Consider the following 18,552-nt stretch of genomic DNA (forward strand, 5'->3'; position numbering starts at 1 on the left):
TCTGTTTCCTCCCTCTCACAGCTCCTTAATGGGGCCCAGTCTTGCGGAGAAGTCGAGGGTTCTCTAGGCTTTACTGGGGGTGACTGGAATCAGCGACCCCCAGGAAAGATCCAGATGGGAGGGAGTGGAGGAGGGGCTTCCACTGATTGCCTTCACCTGGGTACCTCCCTCCACCCTCTGGTGCCTGCGGCACCCTGGACAGGCTCTGGGGGCTTTCAGACACTCGTTCGGAGAGCTGCAGAATGAAAGCCTCCTCTACCAGGTCGTAGCCACGCCCACCCATGGACCTTGTGGGAATTTGCTTAGGCTGGTGGGCAGAGAAGGTCTCATGGCTGACCTAGGAATATTCTGCGCTGGTCTCAGAAAAGACAGAAGCAGCTGCTGAGGGTACAGCCCGAGAATATAGACAGGACTCCCCAGCTGGGGGCTAGGCTCCCTCCCCATTCTCCCTGGGGGCCTGAGCCTGGGGGCCTGTCCTGGCCTTGTGGACCGTTACCCCCAGAGTGGCAGCTTTGTCCCCACTTTCTCCCCTCTCCTGCTGAGTGAGAAATGAATTGATGATCATTAGCATGTGCTAATGAGTGTTAGCTGAACTGCCTTCCAAAAGGAGAGCAAAGGCAAGGAGGTGAGAATGAAAAGGAGGTCACCAGGGGAGAGAGGAAAACCAGGAGGAGACAGAGGGGGTAGGTTGTGCCTTAGGGGGAGCGACGAGCCCATAGTGAGCCCGAAAGAGGCAATACAGAGTGAAGGTTCCAAAACCACTTGTTTTTTTTCTGCCCAGAGCAAAAGTGTTTAGAGTTCCTTGCAGGAACAGACTAGGAGAGAGGAGGTGTCATTAAGAAGCTAGCTTTCTAGGCCTGTATGCATCCCCCTCCCCCATGCTGCTGGCAAAGGGTCCAGGGCTGAGGAATTCACCAAAACCGCTGGGTCTAGGGAGGCAGGAATGCTCAGTGGTTAAGAGCAGGCACTCTAGAATCAGGCTGCTTGGATTTGAATCCCAGAGTAAGCTGTGTGACCTTGGGCAAATTACATAACCTATCTGTGCTTCAATTGTTCTCTTCTACAAAATGCGAATGTGGGTATTTACCTCTTAGAATTGTTCCAAGGATTAAATGATCTCGTGCTTCTGCTGCCCTTTGTGGAGAAAGAGCAGCAGCGGTTGGCGGTTTGCGTGGCAAGAAGTTCCTTGGCCAGCATCCCTCCCCTGAGGTAACCAATAGTTTCTAGAGGGGCTAACCCCAGAGTGAGGCCAAGGGGAAAGGCTAGACACAAGCTCTTAACCAGTGCGCTGCCAGCCCCTCAGGGGCCAGGCTCAGCCCCTTCCAGCTCTGACACTGTCATCTGGGCTCTTCTGGCTCACTTCCTGTGCCCTCCCCTGGTCCAGATCTGGGGTGAGGGATCTCATCTCTGGCTCTCTAAAGACCCAAGCCAGTACCCCCCTTGCTGCTTTGGTTTTCCTGGCGAGGAAGAGAGAGTGGAGCTCATGCTTCCTACTTTCCCGAGCTGCTGAGATGGGGGAAGTTGTTGGCTTGACTAGGAGAGGTCCTGAGTATGACAGCAGGCTGACCACAGTGGTCTCCAAAGCCTGCATTGGGATAGCCCTGCATCGTTCATTTTAGATGCATGCTTGGAGTCTCTTTCTGGGAGACGCATCCCTGACTCCCAGATACAGGCCCAGGGAGGGCTGCAGGGCCCAAGCAGATCCCTTTGTTCCCAAGCTGAGTCCTGCAGAAGCAGCCATGTTTAGGATTACAAGCCCCTGCTCTGCGGTTGGAGAGATGCAGGTACAAAACCTACTTTGAGACCTTGGCCAAGCTATTTAACCTCTTTGAACCTTAGTAAAAATACAGGTGATAGGGCTTCCCTGGTGGCGCAGTGGTTGAGAGTCCGCCTGCCGATGCAGGGGACGTGGGTTCATGCCCTGGTCCGGGAAGTTCCCACATGCCGCAGAGCGGCTGGGCCCGTGAGCCATGGCCGCTGAGCCTGCGCGTCCGGAGCCTGTGCTCTGCAACAGGAGAGGCCACAACAGTGAGAGGCCCGCGTACCATACACACACACACACAAAATACAGGTAATAATAATACTGGTGGCACAAAGTCAGTGTAAGGCGACCCAAAATAATGTAGTCAAGGAGTTAGTTAGCATGAATCCTAGCAGCTGTAAGTGCTTAATTAAAAGGTGGATATTGTTATTAATATAGAATGTTAGGAATTTTCTTGTTCTGAAAGAGTAGCACAAAAGGGGCTTAGTATCCCACTTGTTAAACTTCTCCCCAGGAGCCGGGTACCTCCTGTCTGCTGGGCTGCCCTCTACTTCCAACCAAGGCCATGGGCTATGAAAGGGGAAGCTGTGTGGGGGAGAGGAAGGAGCCTTAGTCTCTGGGAAGCGCAGCATAGGAGGCTTAGTCTTTGGGGAGCGCAGTGTGTGTGGCTCCTCTGAAGCCACACTTTGCTGGGGAGACTCCAGAAGACCTCACCAGGTCTTGGGGGGTGCCTGCTGTAAGGGGACACTGGCAGGCCCGCCTGCTCCCGGAGCAGAATTCTGGAGTCTGGGCCCCTTGTGAAGACAGAACTGGTACTTGTGTCCGAGTTAGAGCTGTCTGAAGGCCCAGGCTGTCCTGTCCTGGGCCTAGAAGGAAGGTGGGGGCGATGGCACCCCGTTCCTGTTCTCTGCAGCCCTTCCTTGGAGGTTGCTGTGGCTTCTGGGAAGGTGCACAGAGTTGAAAGGAGGAGCAAGAGCTAGATACTGCTGGTCGATCCTTGGTGTTGAAGGAGGCCGCGGTGGACCTGAAAATGGCTCCAAGAAAGCCTTCACTCTACCGTGCAAGGTGCCCTCGAACTCCCCAGAGACCAGCTGCAGTTCCCACACCCCAAAGTGACCAGATGGGTGGGAAGATCTCCTCCCTGCCCCGACCCCTGCCCACCGAGGGAGGAGACGTCTCAGAGCCAGCCCCCGGCTCCTCTCCACGCTCAGCCCCCAGCTGAGACTCCAGTCTACAGTGGGGGGAGGAGGAGAGCTTTGAATAGCAGAACAAACTGGAGTTGTCAGCTGGCCCTGACCAAGTTTAAATACCCGAACGTGAGAAGAAAAACACGGATGCAGAAATCGCTCACGGATGGGAAAGAGTTTCAGTGAGCATATTTGAAAGCAGTGACCATAGAAACAAAATTCTTTTATGTTTATGTGTCAATGAATTGAGACTTTTGTAATTATTTTTGGATGTCTGAGGCTCTGCTACTCCTCCAGGATCTCCCCCACATGTTTATAACGACAACAGCAAGGATGATGACCACAAGCATACCTTTAGTTGACTTAAAAAGAGGGCTTTTACTGTGTCTTGCTTGGTTAGGTCCTCACAGCTAGCCTATCAGTGCGAGAGTTGGGCCTATTTTGAAGATAAGGAAACCAAAGCTCAGAGAGATGAACACCCAAGACCTGGCAGGGGTGGGAGACAGGGAACATTTGGGCTCCTCTGGTCTGTGGAGTCCTTGTGGACCAGGTACCAAGGGCCTGGACAATATGTACAAAGTTCCTCCCACGTCCTGACCGCTGGAACCGCAGGGAACCTCCTAGTGGCAAGGGATGACACCACGTCTACTGCTTCTGAGATGCCTAGGAGTTCGGCTGATGGCTGCTTCCTCCTTCTCCAGAAGGGGCAGACTGGGTGCCATCCTTCCTCTCGCACCTCCAGGCCACCAGCTGCATCATGAGGGCTGCAGTCCAGTACCGAGGATTGGCAAGAAGACTTGCCCTCTGCCTCAGACCCCAGACTTGCTCCCCCAAGAAGGGAGGGAAGCCTGCTGACTGTCAGGTGGTGAGATGCAGGAGAACAGATGACAACTTGCTAGCTGGTATCCACTGGGCCGAGGTAATTGGCAGAGCTGCTCAGAGCACCTGGTGTTATTTTGGAGAACATCAAAGAAAAAATCAGAAACCCTGCTTGGTTCCTCCCTCTGCCTGGAAATATTTTTTCCAGATATTGCCTCTTTGGTCTTTTTTTTTTTTTTTCTTTTGATAAATTTATTTATTTATTTATTTGTTTTTGCCGGGTTGGGTCTTTGTTTCTGTGTGAGGGCTTTCTCTAGTTGTGGTGAGGGGGGGCCACTCTTCATGGCGGTGCGCGGGCCTCTCACTGTCGCGGCCTCTCCCGTTGCGGAGCACAAGCTCCAGACGTGCAGGCTTAGTAGTTGTGGCTCAAGGGCCTAGCCGCTCCGCAGCATGTGGGATCTTCCCAGACCAGGGCTTGAACCCATGTCCCCTGCATTGGCAGGCAGATTCTTAACCACTGTGCCACCAGGGAAGCCCCTGCCTCTTTGCTCTTTAAAATGGTTAGGCCTGGCTACTGGAGAGCTGGCTTTGCTTCCCAGAAAGAAGGATGAAAAGGATGCAGGAGCCCAGCAGTTTCCATGGAAACGAATCAGGTGGAGGGAGAATAGAGTCCAGAGGAACCCAGAGGTGGGAGCAGGACTTTTGAGTAAACTCAGTCTGAAGCCTGAGAATCTGTGGACAAAATACTCCCCTCTGAGCAAAGGCTTTGGGTCACCAGGATAGCAGTAGGAGGTGGAATGACAGTAACTGGGGGCTGAGTGACACCCTCCCCCAATTGGCAGGGGCACAGAAGAGGCTGAGAGCTCAGGCTTCAGGATCCCACAGGCCCCTTTTAGCTCTTGGTTTTGCTGCTAATCAGCAGTTCTGCCATGTGATGGCTGTGTGACCCTTGGCAAGGCTTCCAACCTCTCTGAGCTTTCCTCTCCTCGTTGGTAAGATCTAGTAACTTCCTCATATGACCTTTGTGAGCATTAAGAGTTGGAAAGGGGCTTCCCTGGTGGCGCAGTGGTTGAGAGTCTGCCTGCCGATGCAGGGGACGTGGGTTCGTGCCCCGGTCTGGGAAGATCCCACATGCCGCAGAGCGGCTGGGCCCGTGAGCCTTGGCCACTGAGCCTGCGCATCCGGAGCCTGTGCTCCGCAGCGGGAGAGGCCACAACAGTGAGAGGTCCGCGTACCGCAAAAAAAAAAAAAAAAAAGGGTTGGAAAGCATGTAAAGAGTGATGTAGGGCCTGGAACATATGAAGCACTCAAATGTTGTTATTATAGGTGAGGAAACTGAAGGCAGATGCTAAGGGGTTTCATTGAGTCAGTGCAGCCCACCCCCCGACCAAAGTGCAATCAAGGATAGGAAGTAAGAGATCGCATTCCAGAATGGGAAGGAGCTGCTGGAAGGGATGCCCTCTGTATGGCAAACAGACTGGTATGCAGCTGTGAGGTCTGGAATTGCTGCAGCCACCTTGACACCATGAGTGAGAGTCTAGAGTGGCCCAAGATGGAGAAGGGCACGGAGTGGAGACTGAGGATGCAGTCCAATCACAAAAGGCAAGACAGAGAGACCGCAAGAAATTGGGTCACGTGTAACATCATTTGAGCTGCTGGATCAAGCTGAGTCTGAAGTACCTTGGACTTTTCAGTTACATGAGTTGATATATAACCATTGGCGTTTAAGCCCATTTATATTAGATTTTCTTTCGTTTGTAACCAAAAAGTCCTAACTAATAATCCAAGAAGAGGACAGTTGTTCTCATGAGACCTGGACTTGGGAAACCTTCAGGGGCCAAGGCTCCTCTCTTTCGTTTTTCCTTAGGGCAGCAAGCCACCCCACCTCAGATTCTGTCTCCGTCTGCACAGTTTGTCCAATTTCTTCTCTCCCACAGCACCTGTCCTCACGACTACCTTTCCTTGCCTGTCGTAGCCACCTCGCCTTGACGTGTCCTCAGGAGTCACAGCTTCCATTTCCCCTCTGTTTGTTTCCCTTTCCCAAATCCCAAGAGAAGGATCTGATCGGTCTAGTTCATCTCTTTGTGTCAGGCTGTTCAAATCATAAGTTGCTGCCCAGCTGTGGATGGCACCCACCCCTTGATCCCATCAGCTGTGGATCCAGTCAGAAGGGGGTGAGGGGAGTGGAGGGGGGGCACAGTGCAGAGAATCGGCTGTTTCCCTTAGAGGGAGTTGTGGGCACAGTGGCATTAATGAACACCTCTAGTCTTGGGTGCTCAACGTGGAAAACTCAAATAGGCAGTGGGACATGTTTGCTGTAAACCTGGGTAAAAAAGCACTCTGACCAGTGAGTGCAAATGTAAAAGAACTGGGGGAGGGGGTGTTATCTAGAGCAGGGGTTGGCAAATTTGTTTTTTGTAAAGGGCCGTATAGTAAATTTTTTTAGCTTTTCAGGCCGGAGTGGCAGTCTCAGCTACTCAACTCTGCCATTGTAGCACAAAAGCAGCCAAGGACAATATGTAAACAAACATGGCTCTGTTTCAATAAAACTTTATTTACAAAAACATGCACTGGGCCAGATTTGGCCTGGGACATAGTTTGCTGATTCCTGATCAAGTAGAATGAATTTTAGTCTCTCTCTAACCTCTTAAGGCCTCAGTTTCTTCTCCTATGAAACAGGAACCCTAATAGAACCTACGCAGAAGAACTGTAATGATTCAGTAAAATGATGCATGTAAATTACTCTGCACAGCGTCTGGCACAGAGTAGATGGATATTGGCTGCTTTTATTTTTTTTGTCACTGGGTGCGATCTCAGAATAACTGGATTCTAGGTCCACCAGTTTGCTTTATGAATCTACAAGAGTCTCTTCATCTTCTCTGAGCTGAGCTGGGAGCTGATAATTCCTCTCTCCAGAAGGTTAGAGAAGATCACTAAAGGACCGGGGTGAAGGAGATCAAGTAAGCTAAGGCTCAGGCAAGGCCGGCAGAGGGAAATATCACTGCAGATGAATCCAAACCTGCAGGGCCTCTGTGTGAGGCTGGCTTGGCCTCTGCTTGGGGCCTGGCAGGGAGCCCTGGGCTCGATTTGCAAACAAACCTGCTCCATTTCCTGCCAGAATGGGACTTCCTGGTGGCTGAGACTTTGGATCCTTTCACCAAGGATAGGTGAAGTGTCCCTAGAGGAGCAAGTGTCCCACTTGCAGGATTTTCCAGGATGTAGCAGGGATGTTGGAGTGAGGTGCTCAGAGGTCAGGGTTGCATTCCATTCATTCATAAGCTCGTTTAAAACTGAATTATTCATGCCCTCAAAAAAATATTTAATAACCATCGGCTTTGTGCCAGGCACTGTAGTAGGCCTTAGGGAGACACTGGTTAGAAAAACAGAAATAGTCCCTCCCCTCAGGAGTTTAAAGTCGATTGGGGGAGACAGATATTGATCAAACCACATAATGGAACATAGAAGGGCAAACAGTTTTTAACAAGAGTCCCGTAAATATCTAGCGTTTAAGGGAGGTCGTTATGAGAGAGAATTAACCAGGAGAAGGGAGGAGGGGAGGATTCCTGGGATTTGAACCCCATGCTCCGTGGTGGAGGAACTGTAAGAAGACTAGTGGGATTGGAGCATAGGGTGGGTGGCGTGTGTGGTGGGATGGTGACCCTGGAGAGGTAGGCATTGGCCAAGGCCCATCTCCAGGGGTGGTGGCCACCTTCCTTCCGTCAAGGGCAATCCCTGGAGAAGGGCGCAGGTGTGACAGCAGCCAACACCTGCAGCAGCTGTGAGGTGGGAGCCCTGGTTAGGGAAGGGGATGGAGTGGGACCCCAGGAGCAGCTGCTGTGCCCCAGACGGGACAGGTGCATCGCAGCAGTGCAGCCAGCGAGAGGACAGGCCAGCCACTCTGGAGCAGCGGCCAGCAGGGAGGACCCAGTGTTCCTCCGAGTGACCTCCATCCCCCCACCATTAGTTATCCCATTATCACTGCCCTCCCTCACGCTCAGACACCACGCTGGAGAAGGGGGTGAGGAGAGGATGGAAAAGATGGAAGATTTCTCCAAAGGAAACCAGATGCTTCAAAAGTGCCCTTCTGAGCAAAACAGCATGGTGGTACCATAAATGGGCAATTTATTTTTAAGTCTTTATTGAATTTGGTACCATATTGCTTCTGTTTTCTGTTTTGGTTGTTTGGCCGCGAGGCATGTAGGATTTTAGCTCCCCGAGCAGGGATCGAACCCACACCCCCTGCATTGGAAGGCGAAGTCCTAACCACTGGACCGCCAGGGAAGTCCCATAAATTGGCAGTTTTAAAGTGTGTTCCCCCATTCCCTCCCCCCTACTGCCTGGCAGCATGGAGGCATTTGAGGAAGACAGGACCAAGAAACTGTACCTTCGGTGTGCATCTATCTGAGTGATGTGTGACCCCACCATGCTCAGTTCTTCTCTGTCACCCCCACTAGAATGGAGGTAGGGACCTTGTCTATTTTGTTCATCCCTTTTTCCCGGCTCTCAGCACAGTTTGTGGCCCATATGTTCTCAATGAATAATTGCTAAGTGAATGAATGAAGAGCAGCAGAGAGGAAGAGGATGTTTCTACTTAGAGAATTACGACCCTCTGAAAGCTCTAGAAATGAGCCCTTGCATGGACCTGGCCAGCTCAACTCCTGGCGATCAATTGCCAGGCAACGGGCCCCCGAGGGTCACCCTCAGGAGGGCAGCTGCTTGCCCTGCTGGCGGCTGAAGCACCGTCTGGCGAGGAGGAGCTGCCTGGCTCTCGTCCTCTCCCTCATTCATTAATTCCCAGGCCTGGCTCATAGCTGCTTCCCTGCCCTGCTTTCCCCATCACGTCAGTGGGGATCCCTTCACAGGCAGAACACAGGATGGGGCTGGGCAGTGGTGGGCAGGGAGCAGGCCCAGGCTGGAAGGAGCCACACTGGGGCGCTTCCTGGAATCTTCAGCTCTGGCTGTGATTGCTGGTGGTCTGATACAGGAGCCAGAAGCCCGGGCCAAGCCCAGCCCAGCCAGTGCTGGAGGGTGACAAAGGAGGAGGTCCAAAAGCAAGAGAGGAACGGGGGAGAAAGGGGAGGGGAGGGAAGGGAATGTGGTTTTCCAGGAGTCACAGAGACAGGTAGTGAGGTCTGCACCTACAGGGTCACCTGCCCATAGTAGATGCCAATTGTGCCCTGCTGAGGACCCTTCAAACGATGGTACTACGCCCACCGGCTGCTGTGAGGGTTGACTGCTAGGGCTCAAAGCTGCGCCGTTCTCTGGAGAATTGCCACCTTGCCCAGAGATGCTCCCCTACCCCACCGTGGGACAACCCATAGCCAATGACTGACAGATACAGCATATCTCAGCCTGACCCCTTGCCTCAGGGCGAGAGGACCCTGTGGCCCATTCATGCTCCAGAGCTCCCCAGAGATCAGGCTGAGGCCAGACTTCAGCTGAACCTGTGCCTTCTCAGGGTTCCTCCTGGGTGCCCTCACCTCAATAATTCACCTGCGCAGAATCCCTGTCATGGGCTCTGCTTTTAGATCAGCCCTAAGACACGCGCTCAGGCTAAGGTTCCTCTCTCGCCACTTGTTGGAAAGCCCCACTCTCAGTCTAGGATTCTAGTTTCTGACACTATCTAGAAATGTTGTGTTTTCACAAGAGGGCAGGATACTTCCAGCATGTCAGTGGTTCTAACAAAGGGTTCTAGCACCGCCATTTATTAGCTACGTGAACTTGGACCAAGACGTTAACTTCTCAGGGGTTCTATTTCTACATCTGAGGAATTGGGATTGTGATACCATATTGGAGTGTGGCTGTGAGATAGAGAGGGCTGGGGGAGCCGGTGACAGAGAACATGGCTTTAGAGTCAGATAGATCCGACCGGCTGTGTGTCTTGGGTGTGTTGTTAACCCCTCTCGGCCTAGTTTTCTCATCCATAAGATGAAAATAATGCTGGTACTGAAGCCGTGGGTTCCTGAGAGCCCCAAGTACATGCAAAGCACTTACGACAGAGCCTGGCTCATTCTGGGAATATTAGCCACAGAAGGTTTATATGGCACCTGCACAGACCGAGTACCCAGTACGAAGTGAGTGTTGTTTTATTAATGGGGATGGTTCGTCTAAAGTCAGTTGTCATAAGAATTACCTTTGGTAACTGGGGAGAGGTGCCTAAAGAGTGGCCCAGAAGTGTGACAGATGGAACCCTCGGGGCCTGATGCATCACGTGTGGGCTAGGGAGGGGCGGTCAGATGGAACCCACCCTCAGTCAGCTGGCCTGAATCTGCAGCAGCCTGCTGCTGGTGGCTAGCCTGCATGCCAGCCCATTTGTCACCCTGTCTTCTCCTCCACATTTGAAAGCAGATCCCCAGGGATCGTGGACAGAGCACACAGAACAAGGAGCTGCTTTTTTTTCTTGAGGGCTGGAGAGGGGAGGTGAGGATGGCGAGCAGCAAAGAATGGCCAAGGGCCTGTCCTTGAGGAGAGGACAGTTTGACAAGATGGGAAAGGTGCAAATTCTGTCTCATGAAGGACAGGGAGCTGCGAGCTGCGACTCTCAGGCAAAATCCAGCCACCTCCTATGTTTGCATAGCCTGCAAACTAAGAATGGCTTTTACATTGTAAGTGGTTGGGAAAAGATTAGAAGGAGAATATTTTACGAAAATGATAAATTTCAGTGTCCGTAAGTAAGGTTTTAGTGGGACACAGCCACACCTATTCATTTACTTGGTGTCTGCGGCTGCCCTCGTGCTACGATGGCAGAGTCCAGGGATTGCAGCAGAGACTCTATGGCCAGAAAAATCAAAAATGTTTACTGTCTGACCCTTTTCAGAAAAAGTTGGCTGACTTCTGACTCAGAGCGTCAGGCTGACCAAGACTGGGTAGAAGGAACGTTGCTTCTCCCCGCTTACATTTGCTTTTCCTCCACAATGCCATCTCTTTTTAATAAGCCTTCCCTTCAAATGCTTGGTACTTTCTTAACACCTGGCTAAGGCAGAGGGAAGAATCTGATTAATAAATTCACCCTAAGGTGTTGGTGACTTAATGTATTGTGCCCTCCTTCTCCCAGGAGATTGAACTGAAGGAATAAGTCTTTGAGTGGTGGAATTTTAGGAACTGTGGATCGTGTGTGTGTGTGTGTGTGTGTGTGAGTGTGTGAGAGAGAGAGAGAAAGAGAGAGACATAAAGAGAGAAAAATGTTTAATCACAAAGGAAGCTGTAGAGCTCTGGCCCTAAAGGTATAGTAGATCAGTAGCTTCCTTGGGAAGGACTCACCTGGGAATGAGCAGTGTGAGTCCCCCTTAGTGGCCCCCGGAACTTCCGAGGGTGGGTTAGAGAAGGTGTGATGCTTCCTGATGTGAACCCTCAACCTGGATGGTACAAGGCTTCTTTGATGACCAGATAGTGCTGGGAGGACATGGAGTATGTGAACAAGTCAGGACAATGGGGGCATCACATCCCCCCAGGTGCTGCCTAGGAGGTCAAGCCCCCATGGTGTGGCCGGGGGACAGGTGACAGCTGGCTTTGTGCCTGTGTTGGCCTTGACACTTGCTCTGCGGGCTCTGGTGCTCTGGGTACCAGCTGCTTGCCTTTATGCAGAAGCATACCTTTGTCCTCCTCTCTGCTGCCTGGATCTGAAGGTCAGTCGCAGCCGGAGGGCAGGGCGAGTGCAGCTTGGCCACCGCTGCTCAGCCATCCCCCAGACTGCGGACTCAGCCATCGTGACTTCAGGCTCTAAGTGGCTGGAGAGCTACAATAGGTTTCATCCAGCCTGCCGCCTCTGGTTTCTCCAGGCTGCCCTCTCTACCAGCACCAGGGAGAGCTTTCTGAAATGCCTGCTGGTCTGGGCTGAACTGTGTCTCCCCCATCCCCACCCCGTCCCCCATCATATGTTGAAGTCCTAACCTCGGTACCTCAGACTGTGACTGCATTTGGGAATAGGACCTTTAAAGAGGTGATTAAATTAAAATGAGGCCCTTAGGGTGAGCTCTAATCCAGTCTGACTGGTGTCTTTCTAAGAAGAGACACCAGAAAGAGAGAGAGAGAGAGAGAGAGAGAGAGAGAGAGAGAGAGAGAGACACACACACACACACACACACACACACACACACACACACACACACCAGGGGTGCTCAGAGGAAAGACCACGTGAGGACATAGCAAGAGGGTGGCCACCTACAAGCCACAGAGAGGTCAGAACGAAACCAACCCTGCCAACACCTGGATCTTGGACTTCTGGCTTCCAGAACTGAGAAAACAAATTTCTCTTGTGTAAGCCATGCAGTCTGTGATGTTTTGTTACGGCAGCCCCAGAAAACTAACACTCCAGCAGAACCACAGAACTCCCGATTTGAAATCTGCATGGACTCTCCATCATCCAAGATCTGCTTCCTGCGTGGCCTCCATGCCCCCGGTCTCATCTCCCACCGCCCCCGACGCGGCCTTCATCCACCCCCACCAAACTCCTTGCAGTTGCCAGAGTGTGTGTTTTCCCCGGGGCCAAGCCCTTGCATATGTTGTGTTCTGTGTTGGAAAGCTCACTCCCCCACCTGGCAACTGCCATCTCTCCTTCAAGACTCCTTCCCAGCGTCACCTCCTCCGACCTCCCTGAGAGGAGCACTAAGCAGAGCTCTAGTGGAAGTTGCGTGCTAGATTCCCCGTGACCAGTCACGTTGATCCTAGGCGTGTTTTACTTATCTCTGCGGCCCCAGAATTCAGCACAAGACCAGACCCAGGATGCAGTAACACCTCTTCCTCTGTGGTGGGTGATGGGCTGAGCACCCCACGTGGATTTCCTCCTCTAACTCCCAGCTGTGACGTGGGCATCACGTACTTCCCACCTCTATTACTGCGGCGAGGCGTCAACGTTATAATGTACCCAAAGTGCTTGACACAGTGCCCTGCGCCTGGGATGGCTTCTGTGGGCTTGGCTTGTAGTAGCTCACACCTGTTCTCTTCCTGAGGGACCGCCTGAACCACTTCACCTGCAAGGGAACTGCTCGTGCAGGGTCAAGTCAGGCTGAGGCTTTGATAATTTTATTTATTTATTTAAAAATATTTATTTATTTATTTATTTTGGCTGTGTCGGGTCTTAGTTGCAGCATGCGGGATCTTCTTTGCAGCCTGCGGGGTCTTTCGTTGCGGTGTGCAGGCTTCTCTCTAGTTGTGGCGTGTGGGTTTTCTCTCTCTAGTTGTGGCGTGGGCTCCAGAGCGTGTGAGCTCTGTAGTTTGTGGCACGCGGGCTTTCTCCTCAAGGTGCGCGAGTTCAGTAGTTGTGACACGTGGGCTTAGTTGCCCCGAGGCCTGTGGGATCTTAGTTCCCTGACCAGGGATCGAACCTTCACGCCCTGCATTGGAAGGCAGATTCTTTACCGCTGGACCACCAGGGAAGTCCCCAGGCTGAGGCTTTACCTGACGTCATGCCCTGGCTTGGCCTCCTCCCTTTCCCCATCCTGCTGCCTTCACCCCCTTACTGGTTCCTCCTGGCAGCATTTCCTTGATAAATCACTGCCCCCAAATCCTTGTTCCACTTCTGGGAGACTCTAACCTAAGCTGGGGTCGGCAATAACAGGGCCAGATAATAAATATTTAATACATATTTTAGACTCTGTAGGCCTTATAGTCTGTCATAGCCACTCACCTCTGCCATCCTAGTTCGACAGCACCCACAGGCAATCTGTGAATGAATGTTCCTGGCTGTGTTCCAATAAAACTTTATTTAAAGAAGCAGGAGGTGGGCTGTGTTTAGTCTGGGGGCTATAGTTTGCTGGCTTTAGACTAAAGACAACAGCCCTGGACGCTTGGTGCTCTGTCATATCCTCATTTTTATAAACAAAGAACCTGAGGTACAGAGAGGTTGGGTGGCCCGCCCAGGGTAACATGCTGGTGAGTGGCAGGGCCACTGGCTGAGCTGTTCACCGAAGCCAGGGCCTAGTAAACGAAGCTCCAGGTGTCTTGCAGGGTGAAAGCAAACACAGTGCAGGTGAGAAAGTTCTGGTTGGCTCAACTCCCCTCCATCTCCAGAAGGAAGAGTAGCAAACGAATCCCTGGGGTGGGGCTGGGGTGATGCATCTCCTCTAAAGTTCTGGGTGATAACTGCTAAATCATTCATCGGTTCATTTGCCTTCCTAAAGCACTGGGTGGACTTGAGCAGGACTCCTGGAATCCTTTGTGAAACTGTGCGGTGGAATGATTTTAAAAATAGCACCAGATTTTTTGACAAGTGAAGTGTCAATTACCCTGCCGCTCCGGCACCCTGGCCCGTGAGCTGCCCCCACTGTCCGCCCTCGGGCTTGGAGCCCTCCCCCAGCTTTGGATCCTGAAGGCTTTGTTAAGGAATGAGGTGAGGCTGTCAGTATGCCCCCGAATTTTCCAGCTCAGGCCAGGGAGCTGCTTCATGATGAGGGTCTCCAACCTGAACGTGATTCTGATGGGGACCTGGCGGATCCTTGCTGCCGGCACGCCTCAGGGAGTGGGGTGGGGGATAGAGGAGCCCAGATTGGTGCCACCCAGGGGCCGCCAACCCAGGAAGCTTTCTGGCCAGCTTTCTGTGTGGTTGTGTACGTGTAAACTTTTTCTGAGCAAAAATAATTTATATTCATTGTAGTGAATGCTGCTAAACAAAAAGAAAAACCACCCACAGTCCTACCCTCTGGGTTAGCAATTTATCAACATTTTGATTTAATTCCTTCCAGCCTTTTGCCTATGCATATATTCACACATTATTTATTTGTTACAAAAATGGGATCCTACTGTGCCTATGGCTTCGTTTCAATGACATAGTTTGACCATCTTTCCATGTCATTGCGTATTCTTCCACGTCTTTTAAAATGGCCATGCATGAGACACTCTTTACATGCATGTATCGTAACTTCTTTATTCACCAATTCCTTCTTATTAGGGAAAAGGTATTGTTTCCAGTTATTTTGCCGTTATAAAAAAGTAGCTAAATCTTTGTTCAGGTCCTTGATGATCCCCTACAATTTTAGGCGTGGAATCGCTGGGGCTTTGGGTAACTTTGGCAGGTTGGAGTCTTATTGATCTGTTCTAGTTACCTACAGCTTCTTGACAAGACAGTCTAAGGGAGCAATTAAGGGCACATGTTCTAAAGATTGAGCAGCTGGGTTTGATTCCCAGCTCTGTCTAGAAAATGTTTGAGACCGTGTGCATATTTCTTACCCTCAGTTTCTTTGTCTGTAATGTTGGAACAACAAGAGTGCTTGACTTTTTCACGTTACAGTGATAATAACAATCTGTGATAATATCAGTGATAATAACAATCTCTTCCATTGATCTGGCCTGGTCCCCTCCTGCTCCCCCAGCCTCACTGATGGAATGTGTCGGTGGCATGTCCACTACAGGACCTTTGCACTTGCTATTCCCTCAGTGTGATACATTATTCCTCCAGATTTCCATATCATTCACTTCCTCAGTTCCCTCAGGTCTTGGTTCTGATGGTCAGGCCCCTTTCTGACCATCCCCTGTCTGTCACTCTCTGTCACTTTCCTGGGTTTTATTTTTCTTAGACCACTGTGTCGTCCCGACATAAGACATGTCTATTTGCTTTTGTTTCTCTTCCAGCCCCACCCCATCCTGAGACTGTAAGTTCCTGGAGGGCTAGGAGTTTGTTTTGTTCACGACCATGTCCCCAGTATCTGAATTATATTGTCTGTTGCATAGAAGGAACACAAACATTATTTTTGGAATGAATGAATTTTGCATTTGAAGTACTGAGTACAGTGCCCACCCCAAGTTGATGTGCAATAAATTGTTATTCATCTCCTAGAAGAGCTGAATGGAATGACTGAGAAGTTGAAAAGGCGTGTTCCAGGGGGTCCGAGCAGTGGCGATGCTCTGGGGGACAGCAGCGCTTGGTGGAACAGGAGTTGGGGCTGGCTGGGCTGATGGGCATCGGGAAGGTGTGGCCACGGTTCCCCTCTCTGTCCTCTTTCAGCCCCCTTCACCTCAGGGGCACTGTCCCTCCTTCCCCAGATGCAGAGCCACTTCTCAACTCATCTCTTCCTGTGCTGTTTAATTTTTTTTTTAATTTTTATCGGGGTATAGTTGATTTGCAATCTTGCGTTAGTTTCAGGCGTACAGATTTTCTACATCTGTAACTCTATTTCTGTTTGGTAGATAAGTTCATCTGTAGCCTTTTTTTAGATTCCACATAAAAGTGATATCATACAATACTTGTCTTTCTCTGTCTGACTTACTTCACTCAGTATGACAATCTGTAAAAAAGAACAAAATAATGCCATTTGCAGCAACATGGATGGACCTGTGCTGTTTGATTTTAAAGGGGAGTTGGGCAGCTGGAAGCCCATGGAAAACCAAGGGACATTCCCTTTCTTGCCCTTGCTTTCTCCTTGAGCTGCATTTCTCCTCTCTTTCAGCCTCATTCTCCACGCTGCAGCTGCATTGAACTGCTTGCTGCGCCCTGAATGCTGTCTCCTATCTCTGGGCTTTTGCATATGCTGTTCTCTCTGCCTGGAGCACCTTTCCTTCGTTCTATCCATTTGCTCACCCCATCCTAGCTAACTCTTGCCCAGCCTTCAAGACTCAGCTTAGGTTTTGCCTGGCAAGTACCCACTACCCCCTCCCCAGTCTGCTGCTTCCCCGCCCCCATGCTTCTGTTCTCATCATTTCTCTCACGCTGCATTGTAATTCTCTGTTTTCTTATTGGCCTCACTGACTACACTGCCCGGGTGAACGCAGGGACTCTGCAGTGCTCACCATTTATCCTCAGTGCCTTGCCTGACACAGAGAAGGTGTTCAGCACTGTTGAGTGAATGGATTAATGATGAAATGGGCACCACTAAGTGTCAGCAGGGGCATCTCTTGGGCGGGATGCAGCTCACAGTCCCGTGGGCAATTTGTGCCAGGCCTGGAGTCTCAGGTTCTGTCTCCCAGGCTCTTATTGAACCTGGATTTGGATCTGCTTGCCTGATGGGCAGCAAAGCCAATCTACTGACACCAGGCTGTGGTGAAGGAAAGTGCAGCGTTTATGGCAGGGTACCAAGCTAGGAAAACAAGCAGCTAGTCCTCAAAAGACCTGTACTCCCCAGTGGCTTTCAGGGAAGGGTTTTTAAAAGCAACATTAGGGGTGTGGGTTGCAGGGTGCCTGATCAGCTCGTGGATGTTCCTCTGTTGGCTTGGTGGTGAGGTAACAGGGTGATATTTCAGAAGTCAGCATCATCAACCTTCTGGTCCCAACTGGTCTGGGGTCTGTGTGCTTGTGGCCAGCAGTTTTCATTTGGTGGGAGTCTGGTTTCTGTAAAAACAGCTTAGGAACGTGCATCAGACATTGTTATCTGTGTTCCTCAGGGAGGAACTAAAGGTCCTGTGACTCTGCTGTATGGCTGATCTATTGTTTAAATTACTACCAGTTTCCTGGCCCAACAGCTATTCTTGTAACAACATGTTCACATTTTCCTAATCATTAATTCTTTTTTTAAAAAATAAATTTATTTATTTTTATTTTTGGCTGCGTTGGGTCTTTGTTACTGCACACAGGCTTTCTCTAGTTGCGCTGAGCGGGGTCTACTCTTCGTTATGGTGCGCGGGCTTCTCATAGCAGTGGCTTCTCTTGTTGCGGAGCATGGGCTCTAGGCACGCGGGCTTCAGTAGTTGTGGCTCATGGGCTCTAGAGCTCAGGCTCAGTAGTTGTGGTGCACGGGCTTAGTTGCTCCGCAGCATGTGGGATCCTCCCAGACCAGGGCTCGAACCCGTGTCTCCTGCGTTGGCAGGCGGATTCTTAACCACTGCGCCACCAGGGAAGCCCCTAATCATTAATTCTTGAGCCAGCCTTTTGAGATTCAGGGGAAGCCTGAAGCCTTTTACTTCAAGAGACGGAAGACATGGGGGGCTTGTATACCAGAGAGGGTCCGGAAGGGTCCTGCTCAGTTTCAAGTCCAGTACTTCCATGGTTTCTGGATAAAGCATCCTATGTGTCTGGGGAAGTGACATTCTCTGCTTGGTGCGCCAGCCCTGTCAGATTCAAATGCTTTAGCCAGTTTCTATAAATGTGAACATTTCAATCGGGCAGCAGCTGCCATGGCAACAGGCTGAATCTTAGAACTTGGGGACTAGGAACAGACCAGAGATCAGACAAATTTTAAGGAGCTCCTTTTGAACGGTGCTAGTGTTTGGAAACTCACCCGTGAGAACTGACTGTCCAAGTGCCCCATTATGCCAGGACTCTGTGCTTCCCTCCCTCTGGGAAGGGATCTTTAAGGACTTTCACTGATTGTATTTGTGGCATCCTCATCTTATCCTCTTGGATCCCAGGTTGTTTGGGGCTCAGATGCAGCAGGCTGAGATTTTCCTTGGTACACCGAGGTGATAAGACTGGGGAAAGGATTTGGTCAAGCAGGGGGATGAAGGTTCACAGACACCTTTAATATTCTGTTCCAGTCTAACTTCCAAGTAACAATCCAGCCTCATGGGTACCTCCTTCTTCTGGAGCTTTCTGAAGTGGCAGGGCAGTATTTCTGAAACATGAACTAATGTTATCTCCCCATGGCATTTTTTCCCCTCCCCATTCAGACTGTACGACTGTGGGGTCAATATTTTGCAACCCATACAGCTGTGGATATGCATACAGCTGTTCAGGTTGTGCACTGCATAAGTTCCGTGGTGCTCCCTGAACTGTGCAGTGTGATGGCCCTGAAAAGGGATTTAACAACAAAAGAAGACCTGCCTCAGGGATTTTTGCATTCAAAAGACACAGACCTACTAGAGCATGGACTTGAGGATATGGGGAGGGGGAAGGGTAAGCTGTGACAAAGTGAAAGAGCG

This window comes from Mesoplodon densirostris, chromosome 19 (genome assembly GCF_025265405.1).
Source record: "Mesoplodon densirostris isolate mMesDen1 chromosome 19, mMesDen1 primary haplotype, whole genome shotgun sequence".
Lineage (NCBI taxonomy): Eukaryota > Metazoa > Chordata > Mammalia > Artiodactyla > Ziphiidae > Mesoplodon > Mesoplodon densirostris.